The sequence below is a fragment of the Mus musculus genome, chromosome 15, assembly GCF_000001635.26.
Source record: "Mus musculus strain C57BL/6J chromosome 15, GRCm38.p6 C57BL/6J".
NCBI lineage: Eukaryota > Metazoa > Chordata > Mammalia > Rodentia > Muridae > Mus > Mus musculus.
In genome coordinates, this window is record NC_000081.6 from 72,250,833 (window position 1) to 72,261,810 (window position 10,978).

Here is a 10,978-nt window from a genome sequence, read left to right on the forward strand (position 1 = left end):
CATTTTCTTTGATTGTTGTGCAGATGTTCTCTATGGAATCTTCTGCACCTGATATTCTCTCTTCCATCTCTTGTATTCTGTTGCTGCTGCTTGCATCTATGGTTCCAGATTTCTTTCTTAGGGTTTTTATCTCCAGCGTTGCCTCACTTTGGGTTTTCTTTATTGTGTCTACTTCCCTTTTTAGGTCTAGTATTGTTTTCTTCATTTCCATCACCTGTTTGGATGTGTTTTCCTGTTTTTCTTTAAGGCCTTCTACCTTTTTGATTATGTTTTCCTCTTTTTCTTTAAGGACTTGTTATTTTTTTAGCAGTGTTCTCATGTATTTCTTTAAGTGAGTTATTAAAGTCCTTTCTTTACCATCATCATGAGATATACTTTTAAATCCGGGTTTAGCTTTTCTGGTGTGTTGGGGTACCCAGGACTGGGTGTGGTGGGAATGCTGCGTTCTGATGATGGTGAGTGGTCTTGATTTCTGTTAGTAAGATTCTTACATTTGCCTTTCACAATCTGCTAATCTCGGTGGTCCAAAGATCGCATGGAGAGTCCTCTAGGGGACATTGGGGGTGTCTGCCGACTCCGCACTCAAGGTGCTGGCACTGACCGGAAGGGCAGTCCATGTCTTTTTATTGTGGAATTGAGTCCATATTGAGATATTGAGAGAAAAGTCATTGCTGCTTTCTGTTATTTTTGTTGTTAGAGTTGAGATTCTGTTCTTGTGGCTATCTTCTTTTAGGTTTGTTGAAAGATTTCTTTCTTGCTTTTTCTAGGGCATAGTTTCCCTCCCTGTGTTGAGTTTTCCCTTCATTATCCTTTGAAGGGCTGGATTTGTGGAAAGATATTGTGTGAATTTGGTTTTGTCATGGAATAATTTGGTTTCTCCATCTATGGTGTGATGGTTTGTATATGCTTGGACCAGGGAGTGGCACCATCTGAAGGTGTGGCCTTGTTGGAATAGGTGTGACCTGTTTTGAATGGGTATGTTACTGTGGGTGTGGGTATAAGATCTTCACCCTAGTTGCCTGGAAGTCAGTCTTCCACTAGCAGCCTTTGGATGAAGACATAGAACTCTCAACTCCTCCTGCACCATGCCTGCCTGGATACTGCCATGCTCCCACCTTGATGATAATGGACTGAACCTCTGAACCTGTAAGCCAGCCCCAATTAAATGTTGTTTTTTATAAGACTTGCCTTGGTCCTGGTGTCTGTTCACAGCAGTAAATCTCTAACTAAGACATATGGTAATTGAGAGTTTGTTGGGTATAGTAGCCTCGGCTGGCATTTGTGTTCTCTTAGAGTCTGTATAATATCTGTCCAGGATCTTCTGGCTTTCTTAGTCTCTGGTTAGAAGTCTGGTGTAATTCTAACAGGTCTGTCTTTATATGTTAGTTGACCTTTTCCCCTTACTGCTTTTAATATTCTATCTTTATTTAGTGCATTTGTTGTTCTGATTATTATGTGTTGGGAGGAATTTCTTTTCTGGTCCAGTCTATTTGGAGTTCTGTAGGCTTCTTGTATGTTCATGGGCATCTCTTTCTTTAGGTTTGGGAAGTTTTCTTCTATAATTTTGTTGAAGATATTTGCTGGCCCTTTAAGTTGAAAATCTTCATTCTCATCTACTCCTATTATCCGTAGGTTTGGTCTTCTCGTTGTTTCCTGGATTTCCTGGATGTTTTGAGTTAGGATCTTTTTGCATATTGCATTTTCTTTGATTGTTGTGCAGATGTTCTCTATGGAATCTTCTGCACCTGATATTCTCTCTTCCATCTCTTGTATTCTGTTGCTGCTGCTTGCATCTATGGTTCCAGATTTCTTTCTTAGGGTTTTTATCTCCAGCGTTGCCTCACTTTGGGTTTTCTTTATTGTGTCTACTTCCCTTTTTAGGTCTAGTATTGTTTTCTTCATTTCCATCACCTGTTTGGATGTGTTTTCCTGTTTTTCTTTAAGGCCTTCTACCTTTTTGATTATGTTTTCCTCTTTTTCTTTAAGGACTTGTTATTTTTTTAGCAGTGTTCTCATGTATTTCTTTAAGTGAGTTATTAAAGTCCTTTCTTTACCATCATCATGAGATATACTTTTAAATCCGGGTTTAGCTTTTCTGGTGTGTTGGGGTACCCAGGACTGGGTGTGGTGGGAATGCTGCGTTCTGATGATGGTGAGTGGTCTTGATTTCTGTTAGTAAGATTCTTACATTTGCCTTTCACAATCTGCTAATCTCGGTGGTCCAAAGATCGCATGGAGAGTCCTCTAGGGGACATTGGGGGTGTCTGCCGACTCCGCACTCAAGGTGCTGGCACTGACCGGAAGGGCAGTCCATGTCTTTTTATTGTGGAATTGAGTCCATATTGAGATATTGAGAGAAAAGTCATTGCTGCTTTCTGTTATTTTTGTTGTTAGAGTTGAGATTCTGTTCTTGTGGCTATCTTCTTTTAGGTTTGTTGAAAGATTTCTTTCTTGCTTTTTCTAGGGCATAGTTTCCCTCCCTGTGTTGAGTTTTCCCTTCATTATCCTTTGAAGGGCTGGATTTGTGGAAAGATATTGTGTGAATTTGGTTTTGTCATGGAATAATTTGGTTTCTCCATCTATGGTGTGATGGTTTGTATATGCTTGGACCAGGGAGTGGCACCATCTGAAGGTGTGGCCTTGTTGGAATAGGTGTGACCTGTTTTGAATGGGTATGTTACTGTGGGTGTGGGTATAAGATCTTCACCCTAGTTGCCTGGAAGTCAGTCTTCCACTAGCAGCCTTTGGATGAAGACATAGAACTCTCAACTCCTCCTGCACCATGCCTGCCTGGATACTGCCATGCTCCCACCTTGATGATAATGGACTGAACCTCTGAACCTGTAAGCCAGCCCCAATTAAATGTTGTTTTTTATAAGACTTGCCTTGGTCCTGGTGTCTGTTCACAGCAGTAAATCTCTAACTAAGACATATGGTAATTGAGAGTTTGTTGGGTATAGTAGCCTCGGCTGGCATTTGTGTTCTCTTAGAGTCTGTATAATATCTGTCCAGGATCTTCTGGCTTTCTTAGTCTCTGGTTAGAAGTCTGGTGTAATTCTAACAGGTCTGTCTTTATATGTTAGTTGACCTTTTCCCCTTACTGCTTTTAATATTCTATCTTTATTTAGTGCATTTGTTGTTCTGATTATTATGTGTTGGGAGGAATTTCTTTTCTGGTCCAGTCTATTTGGAGTTCTGTAGGCTTCTTGTATGTTCATGGGCATCTCTTTCTTTAGGTTTGGGAAGTTTTCTTCTATAATTTTGTTGAAGATATTTGCTGGCCCTTTAAGTTGAAAATCTTCATTCTCATCTACTCCTATTATCCGTAGGTTTGGTCTTCTCGTTGTTTCCTGGATTTCCTGGATGTTTTGAGTTAGGATCTTTTTGCATATTGCATTTTCTTTGATTGTTGTGTCCATGTTTTCTATGGAATCTTCTGTACCTGAGATTCTCTCTTCCATCTCTCGTATTCTGTTGGTGATGCTTGCATCTATGGCTCCTGATTTATTTCTTAGGATTTCTATCTCTAGACTTGTCTTCCTATGTGATTTCTTTATTGTTTCTACTTCCATTATTAAATCCTGAATGGTTTTGTTCAATTCTTTTACCTGTTTGGTTATGTTTCCTGTAATTCTTTATGGGATTTTTGTGTTTCTTCTTTAAGGGCTTCTACCTGTTTACCTGTGTTCTCCTGTAATTCTTTAAGGGATTTTTGTGTTTCCTCTTTAAGGACTTCTACCTGTTTAGCTGTGTTTTTCTGTATTTCTTTTTTTTTTTCTTTCCATGTTTTATTAGGTATTTAGCTCATTTACATTTCCAATGCTATACCAAAAGTCCCCCATACCCACCCACCCCCACTCCCCTACCCGCCCACTCCCCCTTTTTGGCCCTGGCATTCCCCTGTACTGGGGCATATAAAGTTTGTGTGTCCAATGGGCCTCTCTTTCCAGTGATGGCCGACTAGGCCATCTTTTGATACATATGCAGCTAGAGTCAAGAGCTCCGGGGTACTGGTTAGTTCATAATGTTGATCCACCTATAGGGTTGCAGATCCCTTTAGCTCCTTGGGTACTTTCTCTAGCTCCTCCATTGGGAGCCCTGTGATCCATCCATTAGCTGACTGTGAGCATCCACTTCTGTGTTTGCTAGGCCCCAGCATAGTCTCACAAGAGACAGCTACATCTGGGTCCTTTCGATAAAATCTTGCTAGTGTATGCAATGGTGTCAGCGTTTGGATGCTGATTATGGGGTGGATCCCTGGATAAGGCAGTCTCTACATGGTCCATCCTTTCATCTCAGCTCCAAACTTTGTCTCTGTAACTCCTTCCAAGGGTGTTTTGTTCCCACTTCTAAGGAGGGGCATAGTGTCCACACTTCAGTCTTCATTTTTCTTGAGTTTCATGTGTTTAGGAAATTGTATCTTATATCTTGGGTATCCTAGGTTTTGGGCCAATATCCACTTATCAGTGAGTACATATTGTGTGAGTTCCTTTGTGAATGTGTTACCTCACTCAGGAAAAAATATGGAACGCTTCACGAATTTGCGTGTCATCCTTGCGCAGGGGCCATGCTAATCTTCTCTGTATCGTTCCAATTTTAGTATATGTGCTGCCGAAGCGAGCACCTGTATTTCTTTAAGGGAGTTATTAATGTCCTTCTTAAAATCCTCTACCAGCATCACAAAATAGGATTTTAAATCCGAATCTTGCTTTTCCAGTGTGTTGGGTTACCCAGGACTTTTTGTTGTGGGAGTACTGGGTTCTGATATTGCCAAGTGGTCTTGGTTTCTGTTAGTAAGATTCTTACATTTGCCTTTCACCATCTGGTAATCTCTGGTGGTAGATGTTCTAGCAGTCTCTGACTGAAGCTTGTTCTTCCTGTGAGTCCGTAAGCCTTTGTGCAGCACTCCTGGGAGACCAGCTCTCTCCTGGCAAGACTAGTGCACAGAGGGCTGCGGAACAGCCCCACCCCCTGGCTGCAGATGTAGGCCCATATAACCCTGTCCCAGAAGCTCTGTGGCCTATGCTCTCCTGCATGGACCTGCCTCAGAGCACTCCCTGGACACAAGCTCTCCTCTGGCAGGGAAGGTACACAAAGGACTGAGGGTCAGCTTCACCTCCTGGCTGTGGATGTAGGCCTATAGGACCCTGTCTGTTGCTTCTGAGGACTGTGCTTTCCTGCACCACCTGCCTTAGAGAGACACCAGAGAGAAAATGGGGATCTCACCTGAGTCCCAGAGTCAGAGCACTCCCTCGTGAAACAAATTTCTTACATTGATAAGCTCACCGTGCTTATAGGATTTTGTTGTTGTTGTTGTTGTTGTTGTTGTTGTTGTTGTTGACATAAAGGACTAAGACGATAGAAAACTCTGGGGAACTTAGAGGTTCTACTGCTCACGGGAGATGGACTCCCCACTACCTCACTATCTTCTGAGAAATTCCTGCATGCTTCACAAGTCCCTTAAGCATTGTTTTCTGGCCCAACAAGCCCCATAAGGGGCTAGTCCTGTCATAGCCTTAACCTAAACCCAGAACATACTATAGTTCCAGCCCCTGAGGTTAAGACAAGATGCTGTTCTCAAAACTACTCAGTTTACAGTACTTCACTGTTGCAGCCTTAGAAAGCTCAGATACCTGGGTTCCATACCCATCTGTCATTTAGATGATGTGGACACCAAGGATAGCTATTTCCATTCTCTGAAGTTAGCATCATCCAATAAAAATAAAAATATATACATGACACATGTGTCTGTAAGCATTCTAGAGGTTACATTTTTAAAGTAAAAACATGTAGAGTGTAGTTTTAGCTGTATATTTTGATTCAATGTATCCAGTCTATTTTGTATGATTATTTACTGAACATAAAGCCAGTTAATCGGTGTCCTAAGTCTTTGAAGTCAGCATGCAATTTATGCTCACAGCACATCTCCATTCAGAATAATCTTGTGTAAATGCTCAATATCCACAGGATTTATACTTCAGCTCTGACCTTTACTTTTTCCATCTGTGACAAGCATATAATACCCCACTCTGGGAGACCTTGAGTCTTTTTGGATTTTAAAGTATGTTGTGAGCCAACAGTGGGGTATGCAGTATGTATGCAGACTGCTTTTATTTAGCTGCCTTCAAACTCAAAGAGAAGAGCTTTTGAGATGGCTCACAAAGTCATCTTCTGCTTTTGCAGGTTATAACCTGTCTCCCTCTTGAAAGTGACAGACCACAACTTCTCACACGTCTCCAGAGTATAGAAGTCTGGGAATGTAAACCTGTTTTTTTTATTTTGGAGGCAAATGGATCTAAGCTGCCCTGACATAAGCCTACACTCCTTATATACTAGGATTTCCTAATTCAAAGCTGAGCCAACCAGAAATATCTAATAACTTTACAAAGCGAGATGATTCATTGTTGGTAACCCCCAAAATGCCACTCGTACCTTTAAGAGTGAAGGAGCCTAGAGAATAGAACCAAGACTGAGGGGAACAATAGAAAGCTTCATCCTTGGGGTCCTAACCAAGAATCAAAGTGGGATTTCCGTGGTAATGTGGTATGTGCTATGTAAACACAGGATGAAAAAGGGAGAGAAGACCATTTCATCACCTCACCCAGTTTTAATTGGTTTCTGTCACTGGCACCCAGCATCCTGCCGATTCATAAATTCATATGAGTTGGCAATCCTTTTATATGCTATGCTCTGAGCTATACTGCTGCCTATACTCATATATTTCCTCATAAGTAAAGTCTAAAACACAAGGAGTCAGGAGACAATGCAGAAAGATAGATACAAAGTTGAGATGGGAATCTGCCAGGAACAAAAAGACAAGTCTTAGCCTAGGTGAGCCTATTTAGGTGTTCTGGTGTCGCTGAGAGATGAGGTATTTGTGCAGGTATCTGTAAGCCAAAGGTACAGGTAATCAGTAGTTAAATGCCAAGCTTGAAGGACAGAGACTTCCTCCCCAGTACACAGAAAGACTTGAGGATAAAATTAAAGATTGAGCACAGAACTTAATTATAAAAGCAGTATGATGTCAGAGGAATCTTGCTTGTCGACCTTGGAAAGTTTGCAGAAGTTCAGGGCCAGGATTAAGATGGGGAAGACCTACAGTATGATACAGGATATAAATAAAAAAAAAAAAACACAGTTAATGCCCTTGTAAATCTTTAATCTCAAAATTGTTCTAAATCTCTGTGTTGCCTGATATGTTCCACAATTCTTCCTACTAGAGGATTAAAGGTGGTTCAGAAATCTTTAGGCTGCAATATAATGCACACCCCTGTCCTGGTGCTTCTCAGACAATCAATAGGATTAATCCACAGTATGATACAACTGGAAACCCACTGAGACTGGTAGGCAGCAAGAGGCTGCATCCCCCAAGATCTGGCTTGTACACATAGGAAGCAAGTGAGTATTGTGACCTGGATGTGAAAGGTTCTAGCTATTTAATAAGAAGTGGTTAACACAAGGATACATTCCCCTGATCTGGAACTTATGCTAATGAGGAACCCACATGCCTCCATGGTGGTCCTTAGAGATTGAAAAAGTAAGATTCCTTCAGTGAAGTAGAAATGTCAAGTCACAAAAGCAGCTGTCAGAGGTAGAATGATGGGTATGTAATTTGAGTCTAGAAAAATAACCAGTTTAGAAGACATCCCACCTTACCCAACAAGGATGAAGGGAACAGGGATAGAGGTCCCAGGGATATTGAGGAGCTCCTCAATGGATGTCCTCTAAGGGCAGAATAGCAGAAAAGACCTTCAGTTATATTGCAAAAGTAAGAGAAGTCTTCAATCACAGAAGCCATGAGTACAAACTGTCATAAGCAAGGTAGGAACAACAACCATAAGAAGAAGAAAAAAATTCTGACCAAGGAAGAACAATAGCAACGGCTGTAGAACATAGGAAATAATACACAAAGGCTGTAGGAGTTGCTGTCCGGCCCATCAGACCAAGAGAGATCAAGAGCTAATGACTGAAGGCATAATCTGCCTTTACGTGGGATCCCAGAAGCCCCTGTGGATCAACTAACAGAAACAAAACTTACCGGATAAATATATTCTCTAAACTATAGAGTTGATAGCACATACCTTCACAGACTTGATGGAAGGTGGTCTATTCCCTCAGATGTTTCTCTTGATGTTTTATTTAAATTTGGCAATTTGGTCCTGTCTGCTGGCTTATCATCAAGAAATATCACCAGGACATTACTTTCAAGTTAATTTCTATAATGTTTGGTTTCTTAGTTGTGTCATATTTGTCTTGTTATTTGAGCTATGATGATCTTCATGACACTTTCTCCAATGACTGATCAGTATTTATTCCCTGGAGAAATTATACTTTGGTTCTCTTAAAACTTCAGTCACAAGCCTTTCCTGAGAGTAGAACCTATAGCACTCAAGCTAGCTTTGTCACCACGGATCATGTATGTAGGGATTATTATACAAGTATGGGATATGAGCCAGAGGACCAGAAAGTCTGCTGTGAGACTGTACCTTCTACCTATGACAGTGAAAATATGTCCATGATTTCTGAACTACATGGTTGCCTAAATAGGACCTGAACAAGTCCTACAACAGTACTTTGACATCCCAAAGCGGCAGGGGAAAATCTCATGAGATCTCATCCCTGAATGAAGAGTTACAAGCAATTAACAACTGGTGAGAGATGGAATTACCCTTCCCCAGGAATGAGCCTCCTAATTGGTTATCCAATACTGAGTGGTCAGCCTTAAAAAATATATATTCAGGGAACACTAAACAGACTTAGTAGGTTGTATACATGTTTATTCATTCATTCATTCATTCATATATTTGTGTAGGGGTGTGTGTGTGTGTGTGTGTGTGTGTGTGTGTGTGTAACAAAGAGGAGAGTATGAATTTAGAAGGGAGATGGATGGGCATGAGAGAGGGGAGAAGGTAGGAGCAGGGAATGGTGTAATTATGTTTTTATTTGAAACAAAAGTAACTAAAAGGAGGAATTAAGATGGAGAAGGAGGCAGAAGCAACCTCCCTCTAACATGGATAGAATTCTGAAAGGATACCTGGTCTAACCAACCTCCAAGATGCGGCTTGCTCTCCTGAAGAGTTCTCCACATTGACATACAACCTCTCTTTGATACTCAGGTATAGGTATCCTTCACTTTATGAGGTAATCCCTTCAACCCCATACAACTCTGCTTGCTAATTTTCAACCTATTGAACTAAAGCAAATGTCAACAAACCTCAGCTATTGACCTTGTTCTTCTGTGTTGGAGATGGTAGCAATGATGGTTATTGCCCAACCCAGACCAAAGCTTGATATTCATTCTCCAGATACCCAGAGTTCTATCTCTTTCATACAGTGCTGCCTTGTTGATATCTGTTTTGGAAAGATCTGAAGGTTGTGCCCTGTGTTTCAGAGCACTAAGTAGCACATAGCCCAAGGTTCATTGATACAGCAGTTTGAACACATACCTCTTTCCATAGCTGAGACAGTGTCTCAGTGTACTATGGTGCTACTTACCATTCAATGTTTCCATGAGATTGGACTGAAGATCACTGTGGGTTGAAGGGTTTTAGCATTGTCCTGATCCTATTCTGTCTCTTCCTTCCCATCCTTGAAACATTCCATCCACTCCTCATTTTGTGAGGGGTTCCTATCTCACATCAGCTTTATAACATCCATGATGACAGGGACAAGGAAAGAAAACACCAACATAGCAGCCTTTCTTTCCCACCAAAGAGCCCACACAAAGCTCCCTAAACAATTGCCTGCTTATCTTAAAGGCTTCATGTTCCCCATGCTTTCTGGATCCTCTCTTCCAAACTGTTTCATCACCAGATAGAGAGAGATGCATCCTAAGCTTTCTGATCTAGAGGTGACAAACTCTCCTGCCTGTTGTAGCAAAGCTGGGAATACAATGGGATGTTTGCGGCAGTGTTGTTATCCAAAGAGAATGCTTGGTCTCCACTGAAGTAAGAGGATGCTCTCGGCTCCAATGGGCCTTCCCTTTGGGAAAGGAGAAACTTCAATGCAATCTGATGGTGTCAAAAAGTCAGAAAGCCTGCCTTCTGTGGAACCTCCTAAAATTTGTTTTGACACTATATTTTAAAAACTCTCCCAATGCCCTCCAAAGCTGTTTAACATCTCTAACTTAGTATAACATTTCATGTTTGAAGACAAGGGGGGGCCTTCACTTTCTGGGGAAAGCTTTGAAACCACAGGGGAAAATAAACTCTTCAACATGATGCTAAACTTGGAGTGCAGTGGAGAAAGTTACAGAAATCCCCAAATGCAGACTCTCAGAGGCTGAGTTGGGAGAGGGAATCACTAATGTTTAATTCTAGGCTTTTCAAACTTTTTTTAAAAATCACGGTTTTACATACAATGAAATGTAGCCGTTTTACTTGTACATATGTGTAACTAATCACCCTAATGGAGATATATAGCAAGGATTTCAGTTTTCAGGAGCTTTGGTTACTCCTCTCACACTCCTTCAGTTCAGAGAGTAGGTCAGCTTCATTTCACTTAGTTTCATATACACAGAATTCCAAAGTCTATTATTCCAAAGTCTTTGTTTCAGGCTCCCTTTGTTCCATTAAATGTTTGGGGTTTGACCCATCATCTTTCCTTGGCAAGTTGTGTTTATTAAGCCCTGCCTTGCTTATTTATGCACCAGTGATGGGACTGCTCCTTTCATAAGCCCAAGGGGAGACACAGCCTCAGCTTTCATGTGAAGCTATAGTAGGGAAGAAAATGTGTTTAGTCCGGATGAAATGTACCTCAGTCTAACCTTGAGATTGTGGCACTGACATTAAACAATGACACAGATAACATGTTTTCAGCTCAGAGATTTAAGAGACATTTACGGACACATAAAAAGCCATCCACTCATCATTGCAAGTGTTTCACTGATGCTTGGACGTGGAATATTTTTCAACTCAGGCAGCACAGGCATTCCTGCTGACGAGCACCTAGCTTTCTGCTTGTGGGTCTCATCATTTGT

General features: G+C 41.2%; 1 non-coding gene across 1 annotated transcript; it reads right to left on the bottom strand.

Annotated features, from left to right (window-relative positions):
- Positions 1–4,517: 4,517 nt before the first annotated feature.
- Positions 4,518–4,624, bottom strand: Gm23217. The gene has a single exon (XR_003951715.1). It is a non-coding gene; the product is annotated as a U6 spliceosomal RNA (small nuclear RNA).
- Between the last annotated feature and the right edge of the window lie 6,354 nt (positions 4,625–10,978).